Source organism: Elephantulus edwardii, unplaced genomic scaffold (assembly GCF_000299155.1).
Source record: "Elephantulus edwardii isolate Elephantulus edwardi_28Jun2011 unplaced genomic scaffold, EleEdw1.0 scaffold00145, whole genome shotgun sequence".
Lineage (NCBI taxonomy): Eukaryota > Metazoa > Chordata > Mammalia > Macroscelidea > Macroscelididae > Elephantulus > Elephantulus edwardii.
In genome coordinates this window covers 7790855-7800838 of record NW_006399895.1, presented here as the reverse complement: position 1 = coordinate 7800838, position 9984 = coordinate 7790855, and positions in this window count along the sequence as shown.

The window sequence follows — 9984 nt, the reverse complement described above, 5'->3', positions numbered from 1 at the left end:
TGTTGAATTAAGACAGTGTGCCTTCAGGATATACAGCACAGCTTCTTGCCACGAGGCCACCAGAGCAAGAAAGCACACTGCATGGTTCAAAATCAAGAAAGGAATGCATCAGGAATATATACTTTCTCCATAGCTTTTCAAGCTATATGTAGAACAGATCACTTGGGAGCCTGGACTTTATGAAGAATGTAGCATCAAGATTGAAGGAAGACTCATCAACAACCTTTTATATACGTGATACAACCTTGCTTCCTGGAGGACTTGAAAGCATTTATTGCAGAAAGTCAGACTGCTGCCTTGAATATGGATTGCATCTCAACATCAAGAAAACAAAGATCCTCACCACCAGACCAATAGGCAGTATCATGATAGATGGAGAAAGGATTGAGGTCGTAATGATTCCATCTTGCTTGAATCTACAAACAACATTCTCGGCATCAGCAATCAGGAAATCAAAAGACAGATGGCACTGGGAAAGTCTGCTGCCAAGGGTCTTTGCAGAGTGCAAAGTGCAATGACGCCAATTTGGAGACTAAGAAGCACCTGATTCACGCCAATTACTGCTATTCATTTGAGAGCTGGACAATGAGTAAGGATGACAGAAGAACTGATGCCTTTGAGCTGTGGTACTGTCGAAGAGTATTGAACATACCAAAAGAACCAAAGGTCTATCCTGAAGAGGATAAAACCCGTTTACTCCATTGAGGCAAGGATTTTGAAGCTCTGTCTCACCTTCACATGCTTTGGGCATGTTGCCAGGAGGGCCCAGTCCTTTCATCATGCTTGGAAGCATAGAGGGTCAGCACAGGACAGGCAGACCCTGGATGAGATGGATTGGCACAGTGATCATGGCAATGAAGGTGTGTGTATCAGAGACAGGTAAGTTGGCTCAGGATAGGGCAAGGTTCAGAGCCATTGTTCATAGCGTCACTATGAGTCATAGTAGACTCTAAAACACATAACAAGAGTGAATCCACGGAAGAAAGACCTGGCAAACACTTTGAGGAAGTTACGCTTTGTCACATGGAGTTGTCAAGTAAGAATTAGGACTGATTTGATGGGCCCTAACTACCACAATAACTGAAAACTTAGTTGCTTAAAACCACATGTTTATCAGCAGTTCTTCAATTTAGATTTGCAGGACTCACCTGGACAATTCCTTGCCTGGGCTGGGACCTCATGTCTCTTATATTAAAAGAGGCCACATATCTAGAATCTTCATTACAATGGCTGGAATATCTAGGGTTTGGTCAGGAATCTTTCCCTTTTAATATTGTATCTCCAGCAGGGTCCTTGAACCCCTTTATGTGATGGCTCAGGACTCCAAGAGAATAAAAGTGGGAGTTGTGTGATATTGTAAAGCCCAGAGCTGGAATCAGCACAGTGGCACTTCTGCTGAACTTTACTTTCTCAAGGCAAGTCACAAACCAGCCCAGATACAACAGGAAGGAAAGCAGATTACATGTTTTGATGAAGGGAGTGGAAAAAATTTTATGGCCATCTTTAATCTACCATAGTCCACCCTCTAGCCACCAACTATTTGCATTTCTTTCACGTGTAAGATACTCATTCCCAAGACTCCAAAGTCTTGTCTAACCGTGGTAGCAGCATTCATTTAGTGTTCAGAATTCATAGTTTGCATCTGAGTATGCATGAGTTTGCTTGGATACATTTTTGTCCCCTCAATCTGGAAATTTAAACGCTCTACAGCTCCTCTACAAACAGGGTAAGAGAGATGTGATAACTGCACTAGTTTCTCCCTTTTTGTCTGTTGGGAAAACATTGAAGCACATAGTTAGGGGTTGTTTCTGCTGCCAGGAATTTCCTTAATCTGCTGTTGCTTAATCTGTATTTCCTTAATCTGCTGTTGTTCTTGGCTGTTGCCTTTGTCCTTGAGACCTTTTCCTTTTCTATGAAAAATGGTTCTTATTTATAACTGAGGAACTTCTCAATTTGCATTTTGCTCATGGAAGGTTTCAGGCCTAGAGATGACTTTTCTTTTAATAATCTTTGCTACTTTAATTTTCACTTATATAAATTTTTCAAAAGTAAGTTTCCAGAGAATTAAATGATAATCTATTCCATTACACAAAAGTCATAGCCACATCCATACATCTCTTGGTTGTGAGTCAGGATACTGTATGAAAATTCTCTGAAGATTTTAGAAACCCTTTAAAAAACTAGAAATATATATATACACACACACACACACAGAGCGTACAATATGGATTGAGGCTCACTGTCAAGAAGACAAAGATTCTCACCACTGGACCAATTGGCAGCATCAGGATGGATGGTGAAGAGATTGAGATTGTACACAGCTTTAGTTTGCTTGGCTCCATAGTCAACAGTCTTGGCACCAGCAGCCAGGAAATTAAAAGGTGCATTGCCATGGGAAAGTCTGCTGTTAGGGACCTCTCCAAAGTACTCAAGAGCAATGGTGTCTCTCTGGAGACTAAGGTGCATCTGATACAGGCTATGGTCTTCACAATCACTTGTTATGCATCAGAGAGTTGGACAATGACCGAGGAGGATAGAAGGAGAATTGATGCCTTTGAGCTGTGGTGCTGGAGAAGAGTATTGAGAATACCATGGACTGCTAGAAAAACAAACAGATTTGTCCTGGAAAGGGTTAAACCGCGTGGCTCCTTGGAGGCAAGGATTCTGATATACTTTGGACATGTTGTGAGGAGAGACCCGTCCTTGGAGAGGGACATCATGCTTGGGAGGGTGGAGGGACAGCGCAGGAGAGGAAGGCCCTCTATGAGGTGGATTGATTCAGTGACTGGGATAATTGGGATGGGAGTGTCAGAGACAGTGCGATTGGCACAGGACAGAGCAGAGTTTAGGGCTGTTGTACATAGGGTCGCTATGAGTCGCAAGCAACTCGACGGCACATAACAACAACAACAACAACATACATACATACATACACACACACACACACACATTTGTTTATTAAGTTTGTATATTCTGTTTCACACTACTCTTCATTCACTTTGTGTTTCATACAATCATTCCGATGCATTATTTTTTCATAAAATTAATCACTATTGAACTATACCCATCATTACCCTGTCTTTTTAGGTCCCCACCAAATTCTTCCCATTTCCTTCACTTCCTCCCTCCACCCACCAAATTGTGCAACTGTGTGGTTTTACCCCTACCTACCTTCATCCCTCCACTCCCACCCCTCCCCTCCGTGGATCCCCATACATATTTTACTATCAATCCTTCTATTTTTTTAATTTTTTTTCAATCCTTCTATTTTTACAATAATGGTCTTATGCAGCATTTATCCTTATGAGACTGAGTTCATTCCCTCAGCATAATACTCTCCAGTGTCTCCCAAGTTATGTAGTATTTTTTCAAAATTGTTTCTCCTGTGTGCTGTGTAGTATTCCATTGTGTGAATGCACCACAATTTCTCAATCCATTCAATTACGGTTGGACATTTGGGCTGTTTCCACGTTCTTGTAATGGTGAATAACACTGCTATGAACTTGGTATACAAACCTCTGTTTATGTCTCAGTTCTAATTTCCTTGGGGTATACTCCTAATAGTGAAATAGCTGGGTCATGTGGAGTTTCTATGTTCAACTTTTGGGGAAATGCCAAACCGCTCTTAGAAGCCTTTTTGCAGAGCCAAGAACATCTCCATTGCAAGCCATGAAATATTTCTGAAACCTTACAATTACTTGCTAAACCTTACTTTAATCTTGACTATAGCCACATTTTACCAACAGTTGCCTGGGGCTACTTCTTGCTTTGAGAACCCTTTTAGGGGCTGGAGAGTATGGGAAAGAGAATCAGTTATGGTTTTCAATCCTGCAAGCCCTGTATTGGAAATATTTCTTCTGAATTCGGCGTGGAAACAGCTATGGGGTTTTTTTGTTGTTGTTCCTCACTCTTTCCCATATTTTATCACAGGCAGCTGAAAGAGGCAAATAAGCCCCAAGGACATTCTACCTGGAAATCTTCTTGGCCAGATCCACAAGTTCATTTTAAGTACACTTTCTACCTTCCATGTTACCAACTACTGTAACATCAGGTTCACCAGTGGCTCCACACCCTAAAACATAATTTAATATCTTTCCAATTATAGTTTCCTCACTGCCTTGGTCTCCTTTCCAGCCTTCCCCCATGACTTGGTCTCAAAAGTCATGATTTAGTTTTCTACACAGTAGAACCCACTTGAAATGCCATTGTAAGGTCACAGAGCATTTCAGCCTTCCCCTACAGAATGCAAACTTGGGGTACAGCTTTGTTCACAGCTGTTCTTCCTGCAGCTTAAACTGTCCTGTGGAGTGTTCAGGGCTGTAAATATCTTTTTCCCCTTCTTTTCTTTTAAACTGTGCTTTCGGTGAAAGTTCACACAGCAAATAAGTTTTCCATTCAAGAGTTCACACACAGATTGTTCCATGACGTTGATTGTGAGTCCCACACTATGTCAGCACTCTCCCAACTTCTACCCTGGGTTCCCTGTTTCTGTTCTCTTGCTCCTTGTTACCTTCTCATTTTTGTTTTTGGGGAGATGTTGCCCCTCTGGTGGATTATAGCTGATTGTTCCAAGGAGCACATTCTACCTGGGCATTGTTTAGTTTACAGGCGTCCATGAATTACTTCCATTCCAAGTTAGAAAATCATCTTAGGACACAAGTCTTGGGAGTTCCTCCAGTTTCAGTCACACCAGTTAAGTCTGGTCTCCCTTAAGAATTTGTATTTTGTTAGGACAAAATATAGATATTTTTCAGCCACTCTAACTTGTCCTTTTGATTGTGGTTCTGATCAAAGCAGTGGGAAATGGTAACTGAGTTAGTTCTTCTGGCCTCAGGTCAGCAGAGTCTGATCCATTCTGGTCACTTCTGTGAGTGTTCTTTGTTTTTATTATTATTCTCCTTTTCTCTGGGCAAGAGGAGACAAATAATTGTATCTTAGATAATATTTTTCAAGCTTTTTAAGACTCCAAATATTATTCACCAAAGTAGGATGCAGGAAAGTTATGTTTATAAACAGTGTTATGAAATTCACCTAGATTTCCCCAGAGACTGTGGCCCTTAGCCTCCAAGCCCAGTGGTTCTGCCCAGTTTTCAGAGCTGTGCCTCTATGTTCTTTATTTTATTTGTTGTTGTCAGAGGCTGCAAATCTCATGGGAGGAGATCGCCCAACTTTCTCAGACAGCGTAGCTCATGGATTCAAACCCTATGCCTTTGAGTTGGCAGCACAACTCCTTACTATTAGGCCACCAGAGTCCCTATATATTTATGCACATGGGTATACTCTTTTGTGATCTCACACATCAGTTTTGAAAATGTATGTATACCAGGTATGCATTCACAAATTAACATTTCTTATTACTATTGTTGCAGTATTCTATATATTATAGAATTGTCTATAATTGTCCTTTATTTCTCTGTAGAGCTTCTTTTGCTTTTGTCACATTGTACTAATTTCACCATATTATATACTACTTTTTCCTTCTCCTGATTTAATATGTCGGCTATATAGTTAAGTTGTAAATCTTATTTCTTTTTATTTGGGTGAAAGTTTACAAATCATGTTTTTTCACACATTCATAGACATTTTGTTTTATAGCATTAATTGTCATTGATTATTGGGTGTTATTAATTACTGTTGATTAATGTCATTAATTATAATGTCTAGTCAACCCCTTAGGGAGTTCTGGTGGCTGACTGGTAAGGCATTGCACTGCAATCCTGAAGGCACACAGTTCAAATCCACCAGCTGCTCTGTGGGAAGATGAGCAGTCTCCTCCCATGAGATTAATAGCCTTTGAAAACCCACTGGTGGGTCAGGTATGAGTCGGTTCTGACTCAATGGAACTCAACAACAACAGTTAGTCCCTTATTGTATATATAGGCTGTAAATATTTACAGAAGAGACTGTCATATTCTTCTTTCATAGAGTGATTGTTGGGTTTGAACCACTACCCTCTTGACTAGTATTTGAATGTCTTAACTACTGCCATAATGGTTTCCTTTAGATGAATAGGCCAAATAGGTCCACCTCTTAACTAAATATTTAATGCTTTAGAATGTGTAATGAATTAATAAATTAATAAAATGACCGGATCTTAAGCAAATTTATAAATGTTTCTTTTTATAAGCATGGTGTCAATGTTTTAACCAACTGTTAATAACTCAAAACACAAGTGGTCCTTTTTCCTTTCTTTTTGAGAACTGAATTTAGCACTGAATATAGAACACTGAAATATCAGAGAAATAATACATTTGAAATTTGCTTCAAATATTTGAGAGATGAGGAATATGGGTAGTTGTTGTTGATAGGTGTTGTTAAGGCGAGTATGACACATCGCGACCCTGTGAACAGTGGATCTGAAGCCCGTCTTATCCTGTGCCATCTTCACACTTCCTGACACTAGAGCTTATTGCAGCAGTCACCATGTCAATCTACCTAGTTGAGGATCTTCCTCTCCTTCACTGACCCTCCACCCTTCCAAGCGTCATGTCCCTCTCCAAGGAATAGCCCCCCCCTAGTAGTATGCCCCAAATGAGTGAAGCCTCCACATCCTTGCCTACAAAGAGCACTCCAGCTGCACCTCTCCAAGACATATTTGTTTGTGTGGCAGTCCATGGGATGGATGTTCAGTGCTTTTCTTCAACACCGCAGCTCAAAGGCATCAATTTTTCTTCTGTCTTCCATGTCCACAGTCCAGCTTTCAGATTCATATCAAGTGATCAGAAAGAACATGATCTGGATCACACACACCTTAAACCTCTTACTCCTCAATAATTTGGAGAGGTCCCTGATTGCAGGCTTTCCTAATGCAATGCATCTTCTTATGTCCTGACTGCTGGTACTAAGGATGTTAATTGTGGATCCAAGTAAGATGAAGTTGTTAGCAGTTTCAGTCTCTTCTCCATGAATCATTACGCTATCAGTCCAGTGGTAAGAAGTCCTCCTCACTTTCGGCAAACAAGGTCGTGTCATCTGCGTAACATAGTTTATTGATGAGTTTTCCTCTGATCTTGATGCCACATTCCTCTTCACAGAGTCCAGCTTCTCTGATAATTTGCTCTACATACAGACTGAATAGGTATGGAGAAAGAATACAATCCTGCTGCACTCCCTTCTTAATTTTAAATCGTGTAGTATTTCCCTGCTCTGTTTGCATAATAGCCCCCTAGTCCAGTTATAGGTTTTGCATGAGCTCAATTAAGTGCTCATCACATCAGCCACAACTTGTTATGATCCACACAGTAAAATGCCTTCGCATTAGTCAATAAAGCACAAATAGTCATTCTTCTGGTATTCTCTACGTTCAGCCAGCATCCATCTGACATCAGCAATAATATCCCTGGTGTCATGGCCTCTCCTAAATTCTGCTTGAAATTCTGGAAGTTCCTTGTCTGTGTACTGTTCTAGCCATTTTTAAATTATCTTCAGCCATACTTTGCTTGCATATGATACTGTTCAATAGTTTCCACATTCTGTTGGATCACCTTTCTTGGGAACGGGAACAAATACGGACCTCAGTCAGATGGGTTAGGAAACAGATAAAATAAGATTAATTGTGAGTTGACAATTGACTAATTGAGTTGAAGTTATATTAATGTTTGTATACTTTTTTGTTTAATATTTGTTTGACGTTTCCATAATAAAATGTTTTAAAAATACATGTAAATTATTAAGGAATTATTAAGGAATTCTAATTACATTAGAAGTACTGTCGAAGAAAAAATACAACTATAAACTAACTTGATAAAGTTTCCACTTTTTGAAATCTTTTAGAAAGAGAAATACTTATTTTTATGTGTCGGGAGAGAAATACTTTTAAAAACTGTTTAGAAACTGCTTTTGCATTATCTTCATTAGCTAGATGAGCTGTTTATAGGTTGTACTTAAACCATGACAGACCTCATTCTAAGATATTCCTGGAACTTTGCATGCAGAACAAATTGCTGTAAAGCAAATCATTTCCCTATTGATTTTCATTCCATTTTGGAGACATGCGCTCACGCCTCCTGTTGATTTCTCTGTGTACTAATTATAGCTCAAGGCAGGAGAGGGGAAGTACAGAAGCTCATGTAAGCTCTGGCATTTTGCCTTGATTTGGGACTCAAGGCAGGTATCTAATGCAATGAATTTTTATGTTCTCTGCCTGGATCAAGAAAAAGCCAGGGTGAGCAGGTGTTTGCTCCAACAGATGCCATCTTCAAGCTGACAGCCGCTTTGCTTGGCTCTGATAATCAGTCTGGGAGCTGCTTGTCTGCTGGCAGAATTCAAGGAGAGACTTTGGATTATTAAATCTTAACTTGAGAAAATAGAAGAGAAATTTGGGTTGGTCTCTGATATCAAGGGACCCTATGAAAGACATTAAGGAACTGAAGACTTAAAAGTGTTAAAAGGTATGAAGACTTAAAAGGCTCAGGAGCAAATCTAGGTTAAAAGCAGCACTTGATATTTCCAATCATGGCAGCACTGGAAGACGAATAGTTTGTCATAGCTGAGTTCCACCACATCCTGGGCATTCACTGAATGTATCTAGACCATGAGGTGAAAACCATCCAATGACAAAGTCCTACTCCCAGGTGCACAATGAAACAGATGACCAGGTTGTTTGGGCCTGTTAGGCGGCTAGTTTTTACACAGAGCAGGAGGGTGCTGTTAGACTTTCAGAGTTCCAGTTTTATAACCAGAGAAACTCATTCCAGAAGACCTGTTCTGTTGGATATTTCTGCCTCTGGAACAGAGATAAGAATACAGATGTGAATTTGTTTGATCTCAGTGGAGATCTCTTTACTAGAAGATTGGTCCTCACTCACAAAATATGCATATGCACTTCTCTTAGAATGTTATCTGATAAGAAAAATGGTTTAGAAAGGACCAGATGTGGAGATGTGTGAAAGGAAGACATCTGGGATAAAGAGAGAGATAACAGTTTATGACACTTTCAGCTGCAAGTAACAGTGAACTATTACTGCTTTATCTGATCTAACCTCAAGTTCTCATCTGATCTAACACATGTTCTCAGGAAGACACTAGTAGGAGAAAAATCACTGGACCAAGAGATAGGCTAGGGCTCCTATCTGTTGTTCATAGGGTTGTGATTGACTAACTGCACCTAACAAACGTTAAACTAATACTTGAGTTATGCTTGCCCCTTCGCACGCAGGTGGCCTTGCACTCACCTATATAAGAAAGAGAGACATTTCTGATTTGCAAATACCAACAGAGACCTACCTACATCAAAATGTCTTTTTTTTTTAAAAAAAAAAAAGGTGCTGCAATGGAATATTATGCTGCATTGAAAATCAAGGAACTCATGCAATATTATTAAAAATGGGTGACCCTGGAGGACATTATGTTGAGTGAAATATCTCAGTCACAATAAGACAAATACTGTATAGTGCCACTGTTGTAGAATGGGACATCAGGATTAGGGTAAGACTGAGAAAAAATGGATAAATTATATATACTGCATTGAAACAGATGAGAAAGAGAACAGTTTAAAAGCAATGTATGATAGGGTATTATGGTTATCACAAGAGTCCAGAATGAAGGTTGCATAGTGGAGTGTACTTGGGCTGTGCGGGGGATGAGGGGGGAGGTGAGGAAGGGATTGTATATCAATGGAAGAAATTTTCAAAGAGAAGAGCAAACTCTTGGGGGGAGAGGGGTGGGCAGAGAGAAAATTGCAACAATGAATGAATGGAAATCCAAATCTCTGTAAATGTTCATTAAAATGAATAAAATAAAATATAAAAAAAATACCAATTGCAACTTCATGCATGGATCTCACTTGATAGATTGCACTGAAATCAGTTTGATTATATTTGTGGAAAGAATCACTGGAGAAGCACAAAAATCAGACCAGATGTTGATTTTGGAGCAGATCATCAATTACTCATGTACAAATTTAATTTGAAGTTAAAGAAATTCTAATATCACAGACAAGCAAGATTCTGCTGAAAATTATCCAAAAACGTTTGGAACAATATG